This window comes from Rhinopithecus roxellana, chromosome 10 (genome assembly GCF_007565055.1).
Source record: "Rhinopithecus roxellana isolate Shanxi Qingling chromosome 10, ASM756505v1, whole genome shotgun sequence".
Lineage (NCBI taxonomy): Eukaryota > Metazoa > Chordata > Mammalia > Primates > Cercopithecidae > Rhinopithecus > Rhinopithecus roxellana.
Window position 1 is genome coordinate 72,225,365 of NC_044558.1, and position 21,585 is coordinate 72,246,949.

Genomic DNA, 21,585 nt, shown 5'->3' on the forward strand with positions numbered 1-21,585 from the left:
ATGATATGTTAAAAGTATGTTCTCAATACATGAGGAATGGCAAATGCAGATAAGGTGCATTTCTTCTCCACTGTACCACTGAAACAGGACATAGGAAAACATTTCAGGGTAGAAAGATGCATGCCAGTGCTGGGTGCTGGTACGTTTCTTATACTGAATTTCATAGTTCTCCTTATCATGTGATAGTATGTGATAATGCTAAAAAGATTAGTCCAGAAAGTAAATAATGCCTTTGGGATGGAAAAACAAGAGTCAAATAAAAACAATTTTATTGGAGAAAACTATAAATTAAAAGGTTTTAAAAGGCATTTTGAATAACAATATTAGCTGACATTTATTGATGACTAAGATGTAATACCATGACTAGAACCTGGTGTTTATGCACCGGTTAATTCAACCCATATTTATTGAGTTATTAAAGTGTGCCAGGCACTAGTGTGGGCTATGAAGGTTAACAGGCTGGACCTGTATATCCATTCACACAACTTGTCAAAGTGCGTGCCTGCTAGCTGTAGTTCACAGCTGAGGAATCAAAAGCTCACAGCCACTGTGTCAGAGGTTCTCAACTCTGCTCTAGTGGTAGAATCATGGGGTGGGGGTGGAGGGCCGTTCTGCTTTGGAAAAATACTGATGTCCAGGCCCTACCTGAGACTGATTAAATCAGAATCACTAAATATGGGGCTAGGAATCAGTATATTCTTTTGAAGTTCCCTCAGGGCTTCTGATGTGCATCTGGGGTTAATAGGAACACACTGCAAGGTTGCGTGGGTCTGCTTAGGGATCGAACCTAAGTCATGAAGTCAGGTGGATGCAGCACATTAAGAATGAGTAAATTCAGCCTCTGTGCTATGTGGTGTCGCATTTTCAAAAGCTGGCTGTTATTAGCAGGAATATGCTCCCAGGGACTCACTGTTTCTCAGCACAATTCTGCTTTAGGCCCCTCTGTTTCTTGAAAAGTCTTGTCAAGATTCCCAGTTTGAAGACTAATATGTGGTCCTCTGAAGGCTTTTCACTGAATAGACTACTACCCACCATGTAGCATGTGTGCTTTGTAATTTCACTTAAGATGTTTGTTATATTTATTATAGTAATAGGAGTGGCAGAGATAGTGTGGAGAGAGATAGAAGGTGCCACTGAAGCCTCCTTTGGTCCTCTTGGAGGATAGCAGGTTATTGCTTTGTTTTCAAATAATGCAGTTGGTAATAAGTTTTTGGATGTATGTGAGCTGTAAATCGTTCTGAAAATTGAACTGAAGATACAATATCGTAAATCTCTTCCTTGGTGGTAGAATATTTGTGGGGAGAGCAATATAATCAGTTATGTAGCTGTGCTATGTCTAACATCGGACTGAAGGGGACCCTGTTCCAAGGATCTATCGCCTATTAGAAAATTCCTGTGGGTGAGCGTGCGTTTGTGTGTGTGTGTGTGTGTGTGTGTGTGTGTATAGGTTGGAAGACTCTTTTAAATGGGGATAATCAGATATTTCCTTATTAAAATTAATAGGAAATGCATTAGTGGAGCAGGTAGGGATGCTGGGGCAGCATGGTGCTGGCAGGGCAAGGAGACGCAAGACCCTTTACCCTCCCAGGCAGCCTCCTCCTCGCCTGGATGCTGTGTAATTTGGTTCCTGAAATCAATGCTTGTTTGTTTTGGGAACTCACTATCCTAAGAAAATGCACATTTCATTAGACTTGTTTTGAAACTCATGATCATCACTGTAAATACCTCTGTGTGGACAGCAATGAATTAAAACCAAAAGAAGTAGTGAAGTCATGGCAAGCTGTGAGAAGTGAAGATGCAGGCAGCGGTAGACAACATTGTCATGATTTTTCTTTTGGATGATGACAATTATTTAAAAGGAAGAAAATCTACAATAACTACTTAATGGCTTTCAAACTTTTTTCCTTTGGTTTGTAGGGAAACACTTTTTCTAAAAACAAAATCTGACTTGAGGCCCCATTGTATAAAACAGATCAAAGGTTGAAGTTGGGGAAGTGACTCAAATCTTTGTCTACTTAGCCTCTCTCATATCATCTCTCTTCAACACCCCGGATGCACCCCACCCAAGGGTGTGCTGGTCATAGTTCTGTAATTGTTGACCTAGTCCAGCTCTCCTCTTTCAGAGATGAAGAAACCATGTCCAGAAAATGTCAACTTTCAGAGAGAAGACAGGGACAAGCATTCTTAAATCCATTCTTGTGCTACTCCTACTGACACAGAAGAATGTGTGGCTGCTTTTGGGTGAGATAACTCATTTGTTAAGGTAGTATGATTGTTCTCACCTCTTAAAGTCTTTTCTTAAACTTGACCTTCCTCCCTTCCTTCCTTCCTTCCTTCCTTCCTTCCTTCCTTCCTTCCTTCCTTCCTTCCTTCCTTCCTTCCCTCCCTCCCTCCCCCTTTCTCTCTCTCTTTCCTTTTTTTTCAGAGTTTCGCTCTTGTCACCCAGGCTGGAGTACAATGGCGTAATCTTGGCTCACTGCAACCTCTGCCTCCTGGGTTCAAGTGATTCTCCTGCCTCAGCCTCCCAAGTAGCTGGGATTATAGGCATGCACCACCATGCCCAGCTAATTTTGTATTTTTAGTAGAAACGGGGTTTCTCCATGTTGGTCAGGTTGGTCTCAAACTCCTGACCTCAGGTTACCTGCCCACCTCACCTCGGCCTCCCAAAGTGGAGATTACAAGCGTGAGCCACCATGCCTGGCTTTTTTTTCTTTTTTTGAGAGAGGGTCTTGCTCTGTTGCCCAGGCTGGAGTGCAGTGGCACAATCATGACTCACTACAACCTCCACCTCCTGGGCTTCAAGTGATCCACCTCAGCCTCTGAGTGACTGGGAGTACAGGTGTGTGTGCCCCCACACCCGGCTAATTTTTTGTGGAGATGGAGTTTTGCCCTGTTTTCCAGGCTGGCCTTGAACTCCTGGACTCAAGCAATCTACCCATCTTGGCCTTCCGAAGTGCTGGGACTACAGGCATGAGCCACCGTGCATGGCCAAACTTCACATTCTTATTAATAATAAACTTTACTCTGGTTACCTCGTTTAAAATTACAACCCTCCCCATGGTTCCCTATACTTCCAAAAATGTTCTCTATATTTTTTCAGAGTACTTATCACCTCTTTACATATGATACCGTTTATATTATTTATTTTTGTTTGTTGTCTGAACCTTCATCCACTCACCCCAACTACAATCTAAGCTTCATGAGAGCAAGGAATATTTTTAAAAATCTATTTTGTCCACTGATGTATCCGTAGTATCTAGAACAGTGTCTGACTCATAGTAGATGCTCAGTACATATTTGCTGAATACATAAATGTTATGAGCAATGATTATAAGCTAATGAGATGGTCTTCATAAGTTATCCATGACCACCTCACTCATACTATGTATTAGGTTTTACAGGGACACAGAAAAGTCTCCGCAAATCTAATTAGCTCAACCATAGTCTCCCTTCAAGAGAAAAGTAATGGCCTTCTGAATCAACCCTCCTCTAGGGATGCCCTGTAAATTTTGCCTTCAGGCCGGGCGCAGTGGCTCAAGCCTGTAATCCCAGCACTTTGGGAGGCCGAGACGGGCGGATCACGAGGTCAGGAGTTCAAGACCATCCTGGTGAACACGGTGAAACCCCGTCTCTACTAAAAAATACAAAAACTAGCCGGGCGAGGTGGCGGCGCCTGTAGTCCCAGCTACTCGGGAGGCTGAGATAGGAGAATGGCGTAAACCCGGGAGGCGGAGCTTGCAGTGAGCTGAGATCCAGCCACTGCACTCCAGCCTGGGCGACAGAGCGAGACTCCGTCTCAAAAAAAAAAAAAAAAAAAAAAAAAAAATTTTTGCCTTCAGTAGCCTCTGCCTATTGGGAAGATGAAAACAGGTATAACAGGACTATGCCAGGGTTACTTAATTCAGGGATTGCATGAACTTGGAGGAGACAAAAACCCTTCATCTTTATTTTCATTAACTTCTAGCTGAAATTTAGCATTTTCTTCAACTATAAATATAGGCAACAAACCCCAAGAAACTTTGTTGGCCATAAAAACCATGGATTTTTTTCCCCACATTACATTATTGGTTTTGCAGATATATAAAAATAGTATTTTCACTTACTTCCACTTCAAAATTATGGTCATTACTATACCTGTGTATATTTTTATATACACATGTGTATATATATATAATTTACTATTTAATGCAAAAATAGTCACATATATTGCTTCCAATTGGGTTTGGCCAACAGGACAAGATCAGAGGACATGAGAGAGAGGTCAGGGTCTTGATTCCTCTGGCTTCCCTCCTGTGTGGCTGGAGGTCAGCAGAGACTGTACTTGTTGCTGAAGGCCATTGCTCCTGTCAGGGCCTCTCTCCACAGCTCTTTTGGGCCCCTGTGGGTCTGGGGCTGTGATATGGTTTCGCTGTGTCCCCACCCAATTTCACCTTGAACTGTAGTTCCCATAATTCCCACATGTCGTGGGAGGGACCTGGTGGGAGGTAATTGAATCATGGGGACCATTACCCCCATGCTGCTGCGCTCATGATAGTGAGTGAGTTCTCATGAGATCTGATGGTTTTATAAAGGACTTTTCCCTCTTTGCTAGGCACTTCTCCTTCCTGCCATCATGTAAAGAAGAACATGTTTGCTTCCCCTTCCACTACGATTGTAAGTTTCCTGAGGCCTCCTAGCCATGCAGAACTGTGAGTCAGTTAAACCTTTATAAATTACCCAGTCTCTGGCAGTTCTTTATAGCAGCATGAAAATGGACTAAGACAGGAGGTAATAATTCTCTGTTTTTGCTGACTCTGTGATCCTTCACCGTTTTTGTTTGTTTCTCTTAATCTGCCCCCATCAATTTTTAAGTAGTTATTTCATGAAATGCTCTTTAATCATCCCTTTTGAATGTGCTCTGTTTCCTGCCAAGACCCTGACTGATACACTTCCAAACTAGATCTAATTCCTCTCTTCTTTAAATCCCCCCCTTCTTTGGGCACTTCCTGTAGTGTAGGATTTCCCTATTAGACAAAAGACATCTCTTGAGCACTTATCATCTGTCAATCAGTCACTATTCTGGATGCTAGGGAATACAGTGATGGACAAGACAGATGAAGCCTTTGTCACCTTGAACTAGAATAATAAAATGAGCATTTAGTAAGTAAGTGCTTACCATGTGCCAGGTGCTTTAAAAAGTCCTTTTTAAGCGTTGGAAGTCATTTAATCCACACAAGAACTGTGCGGTATATTTGTCAAATAAAGAAAAAGAACTATGGAGAGAGTAAGTAATTTGCCGGAGGTCACACAGCCAAGAAGCAGCAGAGCTGTAATTCTAACCCAGGAGGCCTGACTCCAAATCTCATGCTCTTAACCACATCACTTTATTGTCTCTTACTAGCTTAGCATCCTTTTCAATAACCAGCACATTGCCAATGCTCAGCAAATATTTGTTGTACTGGTTTGAGTAAATAGTCCCTTTAGGAAAGGATGATAGCAATGGGATTATGCTTTTGGTAGTTTCAGCAAAATTTTGATTTCAGCAGCTTTCAAGAAGAGTTTGGTTTTCTTTTGTTTTATTTTCAAGTGTTTATCTGCAGTAGCAGGTGGTAAGAAAAAGATTCTCTTCCCCATTTAGCTGAGTAAATATCGAGTCATGTGGCTGGATCTTCATCCCAACACAATTGTGTGCTCTCACCCTGGGCAGGAGGCAGCCTCATGACACAGCAATGCCCAGTGGGCAGTAGTTGTAGCAAATGTTTCGTTACAACAGAATAGCACCCAACTTGTAATCATTAATAGGAACCCATGCAAGAGTTCACTGCAGCTGTGACTTCTTTTCCTGGTGATTCATTCTGTTTGAAATATAATGTACTCAAAAAGCAGCAAAAACTGTAGCTAGAAATCACTGTAATGGTGTTCATGAAAGCTACTGCTAATTTATGGTCCAATTAAAACTAGAAATCCAATTATTGCTGAATAACATAATTGCAAGAAAGTAACTTGAATTGCACATATGTCAGTAATTAAGGAGGAAGCTTTAATAACAAAATCTATTTGTACTATTACAAGGAGGGGCCAAAGAGGCTGAAGATTGGCTCCAGGGTGGGTCAGTGCAAGGAATACCTCAGCAGCTGGGTGCTTACAGTAGGCTCCGAATTTTGTCAACATGGTTTGCTTTTACAGCCTAGCTCATGGGATCCTGGCAAGATAAATGCAGAATTTAAGAGCAGGATAAGGTTGATCTCTGAATCACATCCTATGAAGCCCTGAAAAGTTAAATATTAGAAGGTATTATTTGTTGAACACTTGAGATGCTATAGAAAGCAGTTGGCAAAATAAATGTCAAATATTGTACCTTTACAGTTCAAACTCTGATTTTGACCTTGCGGTTAACTTTACTGCATTGATTATGTTACTTCCAGTGGAGTGGCCAGGTTGGTGAGAGTCTGGGTTTGGAGAGACAGAAACTGGGCATATCCAGTGTGTCAGCTATTAAGAAAGCTGCCTTGGCAAGGTCTTGCTGCCCAGCAAATGATGTAGTCCTCTTTATTTGCGTGGTCTGCAGAGGGGGCTAGCAGCATCTCTTACAGAACCCCAGGCAGGTGATTCATTTACTGCAGAGGCAATCAGGTAATGTGAACTCTTACTGAAATATAGTAGGGCTGCAGTTCTCAGAATGCGTGCGTCAGAGTCTCCTAGAGGACTTGTTACATACAGACAGATGCTGGGCCTGACCACCTCAGAGTTTCTGAGTCAGTAGGTCTGGATTAGGGTTAGGGTCTGAGATCTACATTTTTAATACATTCCCAGGTGATGCTGATGATGCTTGCTGGTTTTGGGACTACACTTTTTTGAGAACTGCTGTGGTAGGATAGATGTCAGCTGGGTCCAGTGAGGAGGAGCTAGAGTTAGGAGTGTGAAAAGTTTGTTGGAGAGTAAAAGCTGTGTGGAGGGGAAAGTTGGAATCAGAAGCCGGGCTGGGCATGGTGGTTTATGGCTGTAATCCCAGCATTTTGAGAGGCTGAGGTGGGAGGATCACTTGAGCCCAGGAGTTCTAGACCAGCCTGGGCAACATGGCAAAACCCTCTCTCTATTAAAAATACAAAAATTAGCCAGAGTTGGTAATGCATCCCTGTAGTTCCAGCTACCTGGAAGGCTGAGGTGGGAGGATCATGGAGGGCAGCTGATTTGGGAGGGGCAAATTAGCTGGCAAAGGTTAGGAAAGGGGTCAGAGGCTTTGCTAATCAGATTGGGGTTTAGAGTATGGCTCCAACCCCACTGATCATCAGGTATATGAAACAGATAAGCAACTGCATACAGTTTAAAAGTAGTAGTAATAATGGGCACCATTTCTTGAGGTCCTACTATGTGCCAGGTGTTTTAGTTAACTTTAATTTTTGAAGTAGATCTGTGAGGAAGGTGATATCATCCCATTTTACTGAGAAAGAAACAAGAGCTCTGAGAATTTACATGTTATGCTGTTGCAACTTCAACTGTGTCTGATCCCAAAGCCTGAGTCCACCCAGGAATGAGCGAAGGTGATGTAGGGAGGGGCTGTGGCTCAGATAACTGTGAGCAGCAAAATGTTTTCAGAAGGATCTGGCGAGGCAGAGACTTCTAACATCTTATGTGTTCCTGTCAGGATTGGCTCAGGACCTGGGCAGAGGTGAGTTTTCTGGTAAAGCCCTTACTCGATACCTCTGCTGAGTGTGTGGGGAAGTAGGAGCCAAGAGTTACAGCCATTTCCTTATAAATCACAATCCCTAAATGGGAGGCAAACATTTAGTCTTAATCATAAAGAGGTAAGATACTTGCATTAGTTTCTCATGGCTGCCATAACAAATTAAAGAAAACTGGGTGGCCTGAAACAACAGCAATGTATTCTCTCAAAGTTCTGGAGGACAGAAGTCTTGGATCAAAGTGTTGGCAGGATCATACTTCCTCTGGAGCCTGTAAAGGAGAATCCATTTTTGCCTTTTCATCTTCCAGTGGCCTCAGGCATTCACTGGCTTCCTTGACGTAAGGCCACATCACTCCAGCCTCTGCCTCCATCTTCTAGTTACCTTTCCTCTATGTGTTTTCTCCTTCTTTGTCTCTTATTAGGACACTTGTCATTGGGTTTAGGATCTACCTGGGTAATCTAGTTAGATCTTATCTCAAGACTCTTAATTACATCTTCACTTTTTTTCCAAATAAGGTCACATTCACAGATTCTAGGGGTTTGGATGTCTTTTTGAAGGTCATTATCCAATCTACTACAATCCTTAAATAAATGTTTTCTAAGAAATCAAGGGTAAAAGTTGTTAGAATGTTTACACAAAATAACTATTGTTTGTGAATGGATGATGTATTTTCCAAAAAGTCTTAATTGAGTAGTTTTCTGTGGACTCTGAGGTCCAGATTTTACAAATAATATTTCTGGTGGATACTTTCAAGGATGGTCACCAATACTTCCTCCCAACAATTTCTCCCTATCCTTGTGGCAGGATGTCCACATCCAAAGGTAGGCTCTATTTTCCTCTCTTTGGACCTGGCCTGACCTTGTGACTTGCTTGGATCGACAGAATGCAGTGAAGGTGACCTTCTGGATTTCTGAGCCTGGGCCTGGCAACTTCTGCTTCACTTCTTGGGAGCCAGCTGCTTTGAAAGAAAATTGAGCAAGACAGCTGAAAGATATGTAGAGAGAGAAGCCAAGAGAGTGCCCAGCTATTCCAGTTACACCCACAGACTCACCAAATGTATGAGTGAAGCCATCTTGGACTTTCCAGCTGAGCTCCCAGCTAAAGGCAGCTGCAAGGGTGATCCCAGCTGATGCCATGTGAAACAGAAGAACCATCTACCTGAGCCCAGCCAAGGTACCAAATTGAGAAAAATAACAAATTGTTGTTTCAAGTTAGTAAGTTCTGAGGCAGTTTGTCATGTCACAATAGGTACATAAAACAATGCTGTAAATTATGTCATTCAAAAAGTTTTACATGGGCTAAAGGAAATGATAATAAGCACTGTACAAGCAAAAAAGTGTTTGATAGTGGGAATGAAAGTCTTTAGTGGTTTGCCTTGGACATTGTTCAGGATCTCAAAAGAAAGTATGCACAGGACATAGAGAACATGAAGCTATGTAGGAGGAAGCATCTCTCGTCTCTGGCTTTGTTTTAGGAAGTGTAGCCTCAGAGGAAGAATACTGTAGACATCATGACTTGGAGTTCTGGTTTTATAATAATATATTGTGCAAACCTGGAAAGGTCATGCATTGTCTCTGAGCCCCAGTACAGAAACATTTGTGTGGCTTATAATAACCATTACTAATTATGAGGCCCCTGATGCATGCCAGTTCTGCATATGACTATTTTCATAGCAATCCTAATGAGAGTATTATCCTTATTTTCAGACAAGGAAGCACTGGCTCAGAGAGGGTTATGGTTTGCCCCAGATCACACAGAGATGGGGAAAGAAGGGTGGATACAGGTATTCAAACCCCAGGCGATTAGCTCCACCATTGTGCTTTTTCTACTGTGCTGTATCCATGGGCTTACTTCTCCCCTTTTTGGCTGGAGGCAGGTAACAGCCAGCCATTTGAGCAGGTCATATGGTCAATCACCGTCCACTGGGGCACATGGGCAGGGATTCACAGGCATCTGTAAAATCACCGCAGAATGTCTTCTTACTTTATAGCTTATCCATACATGTCTTTCTCCTCTAACTGGTTTTTCAGCATCATTTCTGCTTCTCCCTCTTCCACCCCTCTGGTGTGTTTGGTTAGAGTTCATAGGTGGGAGTGATGAGGTGGAGGGAGACCTGTGAACAGGGATAAGAAAGTAGAAACACAAGATCCTGAACAGCTTTGGAACTAACTGCTAGAGATTTTTATTCTTTGCAATGCTTCTTTTATCTATCACCCCCTTGAGCTTTCTATCTTTACCCTGGTTTGTCCTGGCACCATCTTTAGCAAGGAGCTCCTTATCTGGCTACCCCTCAGTCTCTCTATCATCCTGTTTATCCTTCCCACAGCCACCAGAGTTGTATTCCTATGCATAAGTTCGATAATGTCATTTGCTTGTTCAGAAAACTTTCATGGCTTTCCATTGCCTATGGAATAAAGAAAAACATTTTAAAAATGTAGGATGTGAATAACATGTATTTATGGCTCATAGTAGCTATATTTACTAACTGAAATAAACAGAATGTACAAATCACAGCATCCATTTTGTTCTATTCTGTTTAGTTCTGCAGTGTCTGAAGCTACATATGCCAGAGGCCCCTGGCTTGGGAGGGAGGAGAGCTGTTTTACTCCCAACACAACTCAGACAAAGCTAACCACGTGAGTTTGTTTATGTTAGCTTAAGTCCCCCTGTGAGAGGCCAACTCTAGCTTGTGGAGAATCCTATGAAGCATTTCATTTTTTTTCTGAAAGAAAGTATTAATGAAATACTTGTTTTGTGCATTATTGTCATTATTATTATATCCACTCTTGACTAAAAGAGAGTACAAGAAACTATTGCTCACTTGCTTTCTATGTGGGGAGAATGGGCCATCCCTGCCTCTTTCCTATCTCTCTTTGACTTTGCTATACAAATTCACACTTAATTTTGGATAACACTGGGTTTGATCTAGAATTCACTTCTAACAAATGATGGAAGTCTTTTGGTAAAGACTCTGTTCAGGAAGTTTTTTAAAAAAATTTTATTTATTTGTATATTTATTTATTTATATTATACTTTAAGTTCTGGGGTACATGTGCAGAACGTGCAGGTTTGTTAAATAGGTATGCATGTGCCATGGTGGTTTGCTGCACCCATCAACCCTTCATCTACATTAGGTATTTCTTCTAATGCTATCCCTTTCCTGGGCCCCACCCCCAACAGGCCTTGTTGTGTGATGTTCCCCTCCCTGTGTCCATGTGTTCTCATTGTTCAACTCTCACTTATAAGTGAGAATATGTGGTGTTTGGTTTTCTGTTCTTGTGTTACTTTGTTGAGAATGATGGTTTCCAGCTTCATCCATGTCCCTGCAAAGGACATGAGCTCACCCTTTTTTATGGCTGCATACTATTCCATGGTGTATACATGCCACATTTTCTTTATCCAGTCTATCACTGATGGGCATTTGGATTGGTTCCAAGTCTTTGCTATTGTGAACAGTGCTGGAATAAACATATATGTGCATGTGTCTTTATAGTAGAATGATTTATAATCCTTTGGCTATATACCCAGTAATGGGATTGCTGAATCAAATGGTATTTCTGGTTCTAGATCCTTGAGGAATCGCCACACTGTTTTCCACAATGGTTGAACTAATTTACACTCCTACCAACAGCATAAAAGTGTTCCTATTTCTCCACATTCTCTCCAGCATCTGTTGTTTCCTGACTTTTTAATAGTCACCATTGTAACTGGCGTGAGATGATATCTCATTGTGGTTTTGATTTGCATTTCTCTAATGACCAGTGATGATGAGTTTTTTATCTTATGTTTATTGGCTGCATAAATGTCTTCTTTTGAAAAGTATCTGTTGATATCCTTTGCCCACTTTTTGATGGGGTTGTTTGTTTTTTTCTTGTAAATTCATTTAAGTTCCTTATAGATTCTGGATATTAGCTCTTTGTCAGATGGACAGATTACAAAAATTTTCCCCCATTTGTAGGTTAACTGTTCACTCTGGTGATAGTTTCTTTTGCTATGCAGAAGCTCCTTAGTTTAATTAGATCTCATTTGTCAATTTTGGCTTTTGTTGCCATTGCTTTTGGTGTTTTAATAATGAAGTGTTTGCCCATGCCTATGTCCTGAATGGTATTGCCTAGGTTTTCTTCTAGGGTTTTTATGGTTTTAGGTCTTACATTTAAATCTTTAATCCATCTTGAGTTAATTTTTGTATAAGTTGTAAGGAAGGGGTCCAGTTTCAGTTTTCTGCATATGGCTAGCCAATTTTCCCACCACCATTTATTAAATAGGGAATCCTTTCCCCATTGGTTGTTTTTGTCAGGTTTGTTGAAGATCAGATGGTTGTAGATGTGTGGCATTATTTCTGAGACCTCTGTTCTGTTCCATTGGTCTATGTATCTGTTTTGGTACCAGTGCCGTGCTGTTTTTGTTATTGTAGCCTTATAGTATAGTTTGAAGTCAGGTAGCGTGATACCTCCAGCTTTTTTCTTTTTGCTTAGGATTGTCTTTGCTATGTGGGCTCTCTTTCTGGTTTCATATGAAATTTAAAGTAGTTTTTTCTAATTCTGTGAAGAATGTCAATGGTAGTTTAATGGGGATAGCATTGAACCTATAAAGCACTTTGGGCAGCATGGCCATTTTCATGGTATTGGATAAGCTGGTTGTTCCTCAAACATCCCAATAGATAAGGGGTATGTTAACCAGAGATGTCCTTGCTCAAACCTTCTCTGGAGCAGGGGTGCCCATGTGGATTTTAGTGGACTTTCATGCTGGGTAAAAGCCCCTCCAGTTAGCAGAGAGAAAATGGTTGTCACTAACATCCAAAGATTAACTCTAGGCTGGTGTTGCCATAAAAATATATCAACAATGCTAATGATTTTTGTTTTGAGACAGGATCTCACTGTGTTGCCCAGTGGGGAATACAGTGGCGTCATCCTAGCTCACTGCAGCCTTGAACTCCTAGGCTCAAGCAATCTTCCTGTCTCAGGTTCTTGGGTGGCTGGGATGACAGGCAACAAGTCACTTTGATTGTTTAATGTGCAAAGAGAACCTGCCCTGAAAATCCCATTTCTCTGGTGTGTTTGGTTTTAGTTCATAGGTGGGAGTGATGGGGTGGAGGGAGACCTGTGAGCAAGGATAAGAAAGAAGAAATACAAGTCGCTGAGTAGCTTTCCATTCAAAAGCAATGGGTGCAAATGGAACAGAATTTTCTGAGGTTTTATCATCTATTCCAGGTTTCCCCAGACTTTTCAATACCAAGGACCTGTTTCTTAATTGACACTTCTCTCATGTACTCAGGCTTTAAGATATTTTGTCTCCAAAATGACTTTATTAAGCAATAAATAATATTGTATTAAATAACAGCATGTGATCGTCAATCAGACGTCTGATGAATGTGAGTTGGTACAATTGTTGCCAAAAGCAGATAAACTTGTTGCTGTTGTTGGCTTGTGCAGATGTATCATTTGATTTTTGTTGGACTCTCAGAACCATAAAAATACCTAAGGGCTGGCATTTCCACTTTCCCAAATTTCTCTGTGTCCAAGAAACTGTGGTATTTATTACTAGGTTATTTTATAATCTTTCTAGATATGAAGTAACGTCTTAAAATATTAAAAAGGGTTAAGTATAAAATCTTGGGTGTTACAAAGTTATTTGATGGACCTCTGCTGAACGCTGGCCAAAGACAACCCAAAGATAACTGAATTATGTGCACTTAAAACTAATCTGTGCTAACCTGTCAGGAGAAATTTATAATTTCATTTCTAGAAATAGGATAAAGAAATGAAGTAAAGTCTAATTCCAGTGTGTAAATTAGGGAAATCAACTTCTTCTAGTTTGCTCCTGAATGAACTGCTTTCTATTTGACATACTCAAGAGCGAGGTCTTCCCTTTAATACACATTGTGAAGTAATTGCTCTGGTGGAAATCAGAAATATGTAATGTAATATATTAGTTTTACTCAATGATTCTTGAAAGGTGATACCTCAATTAACAAATCTTTAGGGAAAGAGGCAGTGTTGAAATAAATATGCTCCAATCTCCTTCATAAATCAAGCCAGACAGTACTGCCTCTAGGCATTGGCAAGACAAAAAAACAAAACAAAACTGAGCAGAGTGGTTTTAGCCCTGCCCAGATGTAAGCAAACAAGGCTACCCCTTGGCAAATTTATAAAATGTTTCAAAGTTCTCCTTCTCCACCTTTTACTTTCGGTTACCGTTTGACAGGCTGCCCTGTTTCTGACTTAAAGAACTCTATACTTTTTTTTTCCATCAGAAATTGGTTTTGTATCCATTGTATTTGTTAATACACAGAATGTTAATTTAATGTGAATGAAATTTAATAGATATGGTAAACCAAACCAGTCCTTTGAATTCAAGCCTTTTATAAATACAAGCTTTGTGAATCCTTGGGCTCTGAGCTGCTGTAGCCCAAGCGTCTAGCTCAGTTCCTGGCAGGCAAATCACAGAGCGTAGTTGAATGAATAATGAAAGACTTGGTTCCTTTGCACTTGGAGGAATCCAAGCTGAAGGAGTGGGAGAGGGAAAGGCTTGGGTGCGGTGGGGAAACAGGGGAGGCTTAGTGAAGCCGGTGAATTGAAATCTTAGTAGGTCTCCTCTGAGAATAACCTTGACTTAGTTCCTCCAGGGTATCTGATAGATATGTCAGAAAGGGGTGGGTTTCTTCCCCTTCTTCCCACACCCCCTTTTTTTGATCTCTGTAGAAAACAAGGAGGGACTGTGGCTCCTAGGGGCAGAGGTGCTTGTACCTCTATAAATAACTATAAAATAACTTTTATAGTTATTTTGCTCAGCTACCTAACTTGCTGGGTTCAAGGTGAAATGAAAAATGAGGGGCCCCTTGTTCAAAGATTATTAAGAATTTCATGCTCTCATACGCTGCTGGTTGGAATGCAAAGTGATGTGGACACTTTGGAAAAGAATCCAGCAGTTCCTTAAAAGCTAAACTGAGTTACCATATGATCCAGCAATTCTGCTCCTAGGTACAGACCTGAGAGAATTGAAAACGTATGTTTACATAAAAACCTGTACATGGATGTTCATAATAGCATTATTTGTAATAGCCAAAAGTACAAACAACCTCATGTCCATTAACTGATGAATGAACAAACACAATGTGGCGTAGCTATGCAACGGGATATTGTATACATTGTATCCATACAATGGAATATTATTCAGCAACAAAAAGTAATGAAGTGCCGATACATGCTACAAGGCATATGACGCCTGAAAACGTTATGCTAAGTGAGAGAAACCAGATACAAAAGGCCACATATTGTGAGATTACCTTTATATGAGATGCCCCAAATTGGCAAATCTATAGAGGCCTAAAGTAGATTAGTGGTTTCCAGGGTCTGGGGGAATGGTGGAGTGGGGACTGACTGCTAATGGGTACAGGATTTCCATCTGGAGCGATGAAAGGGTTCTGAAATAAGATGGTTGCACAACCTTCTGAATATACTAAAGAAAGATGGATTGCACACTTTAAAGGGTGATTTTTATGGTATGTAAGTTATATCTCAATGAAAACATTACGAATTTCAAGACAGCAGTAGCAGAGCATTAAAGCGAGCCTTGAGCCCTTCTGAGTTCAGGTCTCTGCGCAATTGTACCAATGCACACTCACGCAGCCGACCCTGCCTTCGGTCTCTTAAGCCCTCTCACCCTTTGCCTCCTCTCTTCCTAACTCATGTTGCGTATTTTCTTCCACATTTAGTGCTGTGTTAACTAACACATGGCATGTAAAGCAGTTGAGGATACAGTGATTGACTATCTCAGTTAGCCAGGGACTGAGGGATTGAGGGATTTCCCGGAAGGTGGGACTTTCAATGCTAAAACTGGGAAAAATCCCAGGCAAATTGGGAGGAGTTTGTCACTCTAGTGGTGCATAAACATTATTTTACATAATCATTTCTCCAAATTGAAATCCTGAAGCACATCTCCAGGTTTCTGATTTCTACCAGTGATGATGGGAGTGTGGTGTGTAGCATTGGTCCTGGGCCCCATAGTTACTTTATTTGTTTGATAGAAATTCAGAATTTCAGGCCCTTCCCAGGCCTAATGAATCAGAACCTACATTGTAACTAGATCCCCAAGTGACTCACATGTACTTTAAAGATCTGTGCCCTGAGATGGAGGACAAATGATGGCTGAGCAGAGAGAAGGTCAGGCTCTGGTACCAGATTTGCCACTAGTTGGCTGTGTAAACTCAGACAAGTTGCTTAACCTCTCTGGACCTTAGTGTCTTCATTCATGGAGCACAGAAGTTGGATTCTTACAGCTAGTGATTAGTGAACACATAAATATTTGTTATATGCATCTGGATTTTAATAACCCAGACCTACTTAACTCCTAAATTAGAAAACTCTCCTTTGATCATTTACTAGCTTTGTAACTTTGATCAGATGACTTTCAGTTTTCTCATGAGGGGTGATTGTGAAGAATAAGAAAAGTAGCATTTACAAAGCGCCTGGCTCAGGATAGACTGTCATTAAATGGTAGTTTTTATTTTTTGTGTTACGAAAATCTAAGCTTCTGATAAGACTGTACATTAGAATACATCTTCATGAAAAGAATTGAATCTGGATATCCTTTTTGTTACTGGAAGAATCCTTATGTCTGGAGTTGAAGAGCATGTAGACTCTTAGTGTTAGGTGAAAGAATGTATTTGACTCCTGATTCCTTCTTATTTAGATTATTTTAGCTTGGAGGTTTCCTACAAGTCCAGTCTGCATCTACTCAGCACCTAAATCTTGTATCAGGATACAGCTATCAGTTACAGGGAAAAATATCAGGAAAAACACCTGCAAACAGGATACATCAATATGGTTTTCATGGTTAAGCAAGCTAAGCTTTGATCTTTGGAAAACAATGGTGACTGAAGTTCAGAGCTTGAGGTTTTCTGTGCAGGCTGGATTTTTCCAGTTAACAGAGGCACGTGACGGTTCTGAATCTATAAGGTCTTTGTTGGATATTTTTTGTTGTTCTTTGGTTCCAGCACTCCATCAGATTTACATGTGGGAGATATAATTAGCCATAGACTGATTGCAAAGTATCAGCCATAATTTAAAAATATGAATTAACATAAAATGGCAAGCATTAAAAGTTAATGCTAACTTGATGCTCATTTATTTTTGCATCCAAATGAGCCTTATTAAGTTACTTAGTCCATCTAAACATCAGGGTTTTTTTCTCATACGCCAAGTTGTGATAACAATTTCTTATTCTAAATGCTGATAACACTTTTGAAAAGCGCAGGTCCAGTCTGCTGTTGATAATCAATTTTCAGCTTCTTCTGTGACCTGGTTTAAACTGACATCACTGTACCGTTTGGCATCTTAAAGTCTCGAGTACTTTTTAAAGGGCTTTCTAATGGAAATCATATTTTGACTGTCAAGGCCCTGTGGTTTCCTTCACTGTCAGCATGATCAATAACTTTGGGCAGGTGGATGCAGTGCAGATGGGGATGGAATGTATGGAAATGTAGCAGGTCTATGAGATGTGGGCTTAAATGAGCAAATCAAGCCAATTGGCTTAGAATTATGATGGCTGGCTTTCTAATGCATATTCAGGGAAGGCTGAAAAAATGTATGAAATTTAATTGTACCATAAAGCTGTCACCAGAAAATATATACTGAATATCAAGCAGGGTAACATGTCTTCTGGAGAGTTAATCTGTGAAAGTTAAAAAAATTCAAAGAATGTTACAGTTGAATAAGTCATAGGAAGAAATAGGTGGTGCTAGGGAACAGTTTTTGGAACAAGAAATCACACAAACTCAAATTTAATGAATGAAGCACATTTGATAGCTTATTGTCATTAGCAATTTCCCTATTGAATATGTAGAAAAATTTGGGAAAAAAGAGTGTAAAAAGTGAGGCAATTTTAACATTTTCTATGCCAAAGATTTAAGACAATGTATCCACAATATTTAGATAATCATTAATATTGTAATACTAGATGCTTTAGTATTAATGAGTGGAGTTTTGCTACTTTATGGTAAAAACCACTGTTTCTGTAAGCCAGACTGAAAATCCCTGATACTGCATCTAGTAGAGAGATTGCTTCTCACACTTCAGTGTGCATGTGAATCACCAGGGGATCTTAAGGTATAGTTCTTTTGGTATTTTTTTATAGAGGTAAAATTCACATAACATAAAAGTAATCATTCACCATTTTAAAGTGTACAACTCCATGGCATTTAATATATTTACAGTGTTGTGCAACCATCATCTCTATTCAGTTCCAAGACATGTTTTTCTTCAAGGAATCTCTATGTCCATCAAGCAGTCACTCCTCATTCCTCCCTTGCCCTCAGCTCCTGACCACCACCCATCTGCTTTCTGTTGCCATGGATTTGCCTGGTCATGATGCTTCAGATAAATAAAGTCATACAATACGTGACCTTTCATGTTCTGGCTTCTTTCACTAAAGTGTGGATTGTGATTCTGAAAGTTTGGGAGCAGAGGCTGATTTTCTTGCATTTTTAACTCCCTCCCAGGTGATGCTGCTGCTGCTGGTGTAAGGATCTTGGATAAGGCTGCATCTCCTTGGCGGAGGCACTGCAGTCCAGTGAGCATCAGGGAAGACTGGACCACTGATTCTCTGACTTCCTGTTGAACCACTGATAGGATCAAGTGGACTTGTTGGCTTATTGGTGCTCAGAGATATTGAGGATCCCCAATAGATCCTTTCCACAGAATTGTGTAAAACTTCAGAACATGTACATTGTCATTTATGCTTTATTTTGTCAAATAATTTTTGCCATCTGTATCAGAGTTGGCAAACTGTGGCCTGGGGGTCAAATCCAGCCCACTGACTGTTTTCATAAAGCCTGCCAGCCAAGAATGGCTTTTATTTAAAAAAAAATGGTTGAAGAATAATCAAAAGAAGAGTAATATTTTATGGCACATGAGCATTATATAAAATTTAAATTTCAGTGTTCACAGATAAAGTTTTATTGGAAGACAGCCAAGTTCATTTGTTTACATATTGTCTATGACTGCTTTCATGACACAATAGCAGAGTTGACGGAGACCATGTGGCCCACAAAGCCAAAAATATTTACTGTCTGGTCCTTTTCAGAAAAAGTTTGCCAACCCCTTATGTATATGATGACTTCAACCTGCAAGTATAGAATAAAGACAGTGAGATAACCTGCAAAGTCCTCATGAAGAGAAAAGGCATGCGTTGAAGATGGCCGAATAGGAACAACTCCAGTCTCCAACTCCCAGCGCGAGCGACACAGAAGACCGGTGATTTCTGCATTTTCAACTGAGGTACTGGGGTCATCTCACTAGGGAGTGCCGGACAATCGGTGCTGGTCAGCTGCTGCAGCCTGACCAGCGAGAGCTGAAGCAGGGCGAGGCATCGCCTCACCTGGAAGCGCAAGGGGGAAGGGGATCCGTTTTCCTAGCCAGGGGAACTGAGACACACAACACCTGGAAAATCGGGTAACTCCCACCCCAATACTGCGCTGTAAGCATACAGGCATTCCAGGAGAATATATCCCACACCTGGCCGGGAGGGTCCCACGCCCACGAAGCCTCCCTCACTGCTAACACAGCAGTCTGCCGCGATCTATCCGCAAGGCAGCAGCGAGGCTGGGGGAGGGGCGCCCGCCATTGCTGAGGCTTAAGTAGGTAAACAAAGCCGCTGGGAAGCTCGAACTGGGTGGAGCTCACAGCAGCTCAAGGAAGCCTGCCTGTCTCTGTAGTCTCCACCTCTGGGGACAGCGCACAGCTGAAGACCAACAGGGGAAGTAGCGGGAGCCGGTGCAGACGCGAACGACTCTGTCTGACAGCTTTGGGGAGAGCAGCGGATCTCCCAACGCGGAGGTTGAGATCTGAGAACGGACAGACTGCCTGCTCAGGTGTGTCCCTGACCCCTGAGTAGCCTAGCTGGGAGAAATCCCCCACTAGGGGCAGTCTGACACCCCACACCTCACAGGGTGGAGTACACCCCTGAGAGGACACTTCCAAAGGAAGAATCAGACAGGTACACTCGCTGTTCAGCAATATTCTATCTTCGGCAACCTCTGCTGCTGATACCCAGGCAAACAGGGTCTGGAGTGGACCTCAAGCAATCTCCAACAGACCAACAGAGAGTCCTTCTGACTGTCAGAAGGAAAACTATCAAACAGGAAGGACACCTATACCAAAACCCCATCAGTTCGTCACCACCATCAAAGACCAGAGACAGATAAAACCACAAAGATGGGGAAGAAGCAGGGCAGAAAAGCTGGAAATTCAAAAAATAAGAGCGCATCTCCCCCTGCAAAGGAGCGCAGCCCATCACCAGCAACGGATCAAAGCTGGTCAGAGAATGACTTGGACGAGAGGAGAGAAGAAGGCTTCAGTCCATCAAACTTATCAGAGCTAAAGGAGGAATTACGTACCCAGCGCAAAGAAACTAAAAATCTTGAAAAAAGAGTGGAAGAATTGACAGCTAGACTCATTAATGCAGAGAAGATCATAAACGAAATGACAGAGATGAAAACCATGACACGAGAAATACGTGACAAATGCACAAGCTTCAGTAACCGACTCGATCAACTGGAAGAAAGAGTATCAGCGATTGAAGATCAAATGAATGAAATGAAGCGAGAAGAGAAACCAAAAGAAAAAAGAAGAAAAAGAAATGAGCAAAGCCTGCAAGAAGTATGGGATTACGTAAAAAGACCAAATCTACGTCTGATTGGGGTGCCTGAAAGTGAGGGGGAAAATGGAACCAAGTTGGAAAACACTCTTCAGGATATCATCCAGGAGAACTTCCCCAACCTAGTAGGGCAGGCCAACATTCAAATTCAGGAAATACAGAGAACGCCACAAAGATACTCCTCCAGAAGAGCAACTCCAAGACACATAATTGCCAGATTCACCAAAGTTGAAATGAAGGAAAAAATCTTAAGGGCAGCCAGAGAGAAAGGTCGGGTCACCCACAAAGGGAAGCCCATCAGACTAACAGCAGATCTCTCGGCAGAAACTCTACAAGCCAGAAGAGAGTGGGGGCCAATATTCAACGTTCTTAAAGAAAAGAATTTTCAACCCAGAATTTCATATCCAGCCAAACTAAGTTTCATAAGTGAAGGAGAAATAAAATCCTTTACAGATAAGCAAATGCTTAGAGATTTTGTCACCACCAGGCCTGCCTTACAAGAGACCCTGAAGGAAGCCCTAAACATGGAAAGGAACAACCGGTACCAGCCATCGCAAAAACTTGGCAAAATGTAAAGACCATCGAGGCTAGGAAGAAACTGCATCAACTAACGAGCAAAATAACCAGTTAATATCATAATGGCAGGATCAAGTTCACACATAACAATATTAACCTTAAATGTTAATGGACTAAATGCTCCAATTAAAAGACACAGACTGGCAAACTGGATAAAGAGTCAAGACCCATCAGTCTGCTGTATTCAGGAGACCCATCTCACATGCAGAGACATACATAGGCTCAAAATAAAGGGATGGAGGAAGATCTACCAAGCAAATGGAGAACAAAAAAAAGCAGGGGTTGCAATCCTAGTCTCTGATAAAACAGACTTTAAACCATCAAAGATCAAAAGAGACAAAGAAGGCCATTACATAATGGTAAAGGGATCAATTCAACAGGAAGAGCTAACTCTCCTAAATATATATGCACCCAATACAGGAGCACCCAGATTCATAAAGCAAGTCCTTAGAGACTTACAAAGAGACTTAGACTCCCATACAATAATAATGGGAGACTTCAACACTCCGCTGTCAACATTAGACAGATCAACGAGACAGAAAGTTAACAAGGATATCCAGGAATTGAACTCATCTCTGCACCAAGCGGACCTAATAGACATCTATAGAACTCTCCACCCCAAATCAACAGAATATACATTCTTCTCAGCACCACATCGCACTTATTCCAAAATTGACCACATAATTGGAAG

At 41.3% G+C, this 21,585-nt stretch overlaps 1 long non-coding RNA gene across 1 annotated transcript; it reads left to right on the forward strand.

Moving 5' to 3' along the window:
* The first annotated feature begins 8,500 nt into the window (after window positions 1-8,500).
* On the forward strand, window positions 8,501-18,930 carry LOC115900024. The gene is made up of 3 exons (XR_004059709.1): window positions 8,501-8,837; window positions 10,205-10,300; window positions 18,163-18,930. It is a non-coding gene; the product is annotated as an uncharacterized LOC115900024 (long non-coding RNA).
* Window positions 18,931-21,585: the final 2,655 nt, after the last annotated feature.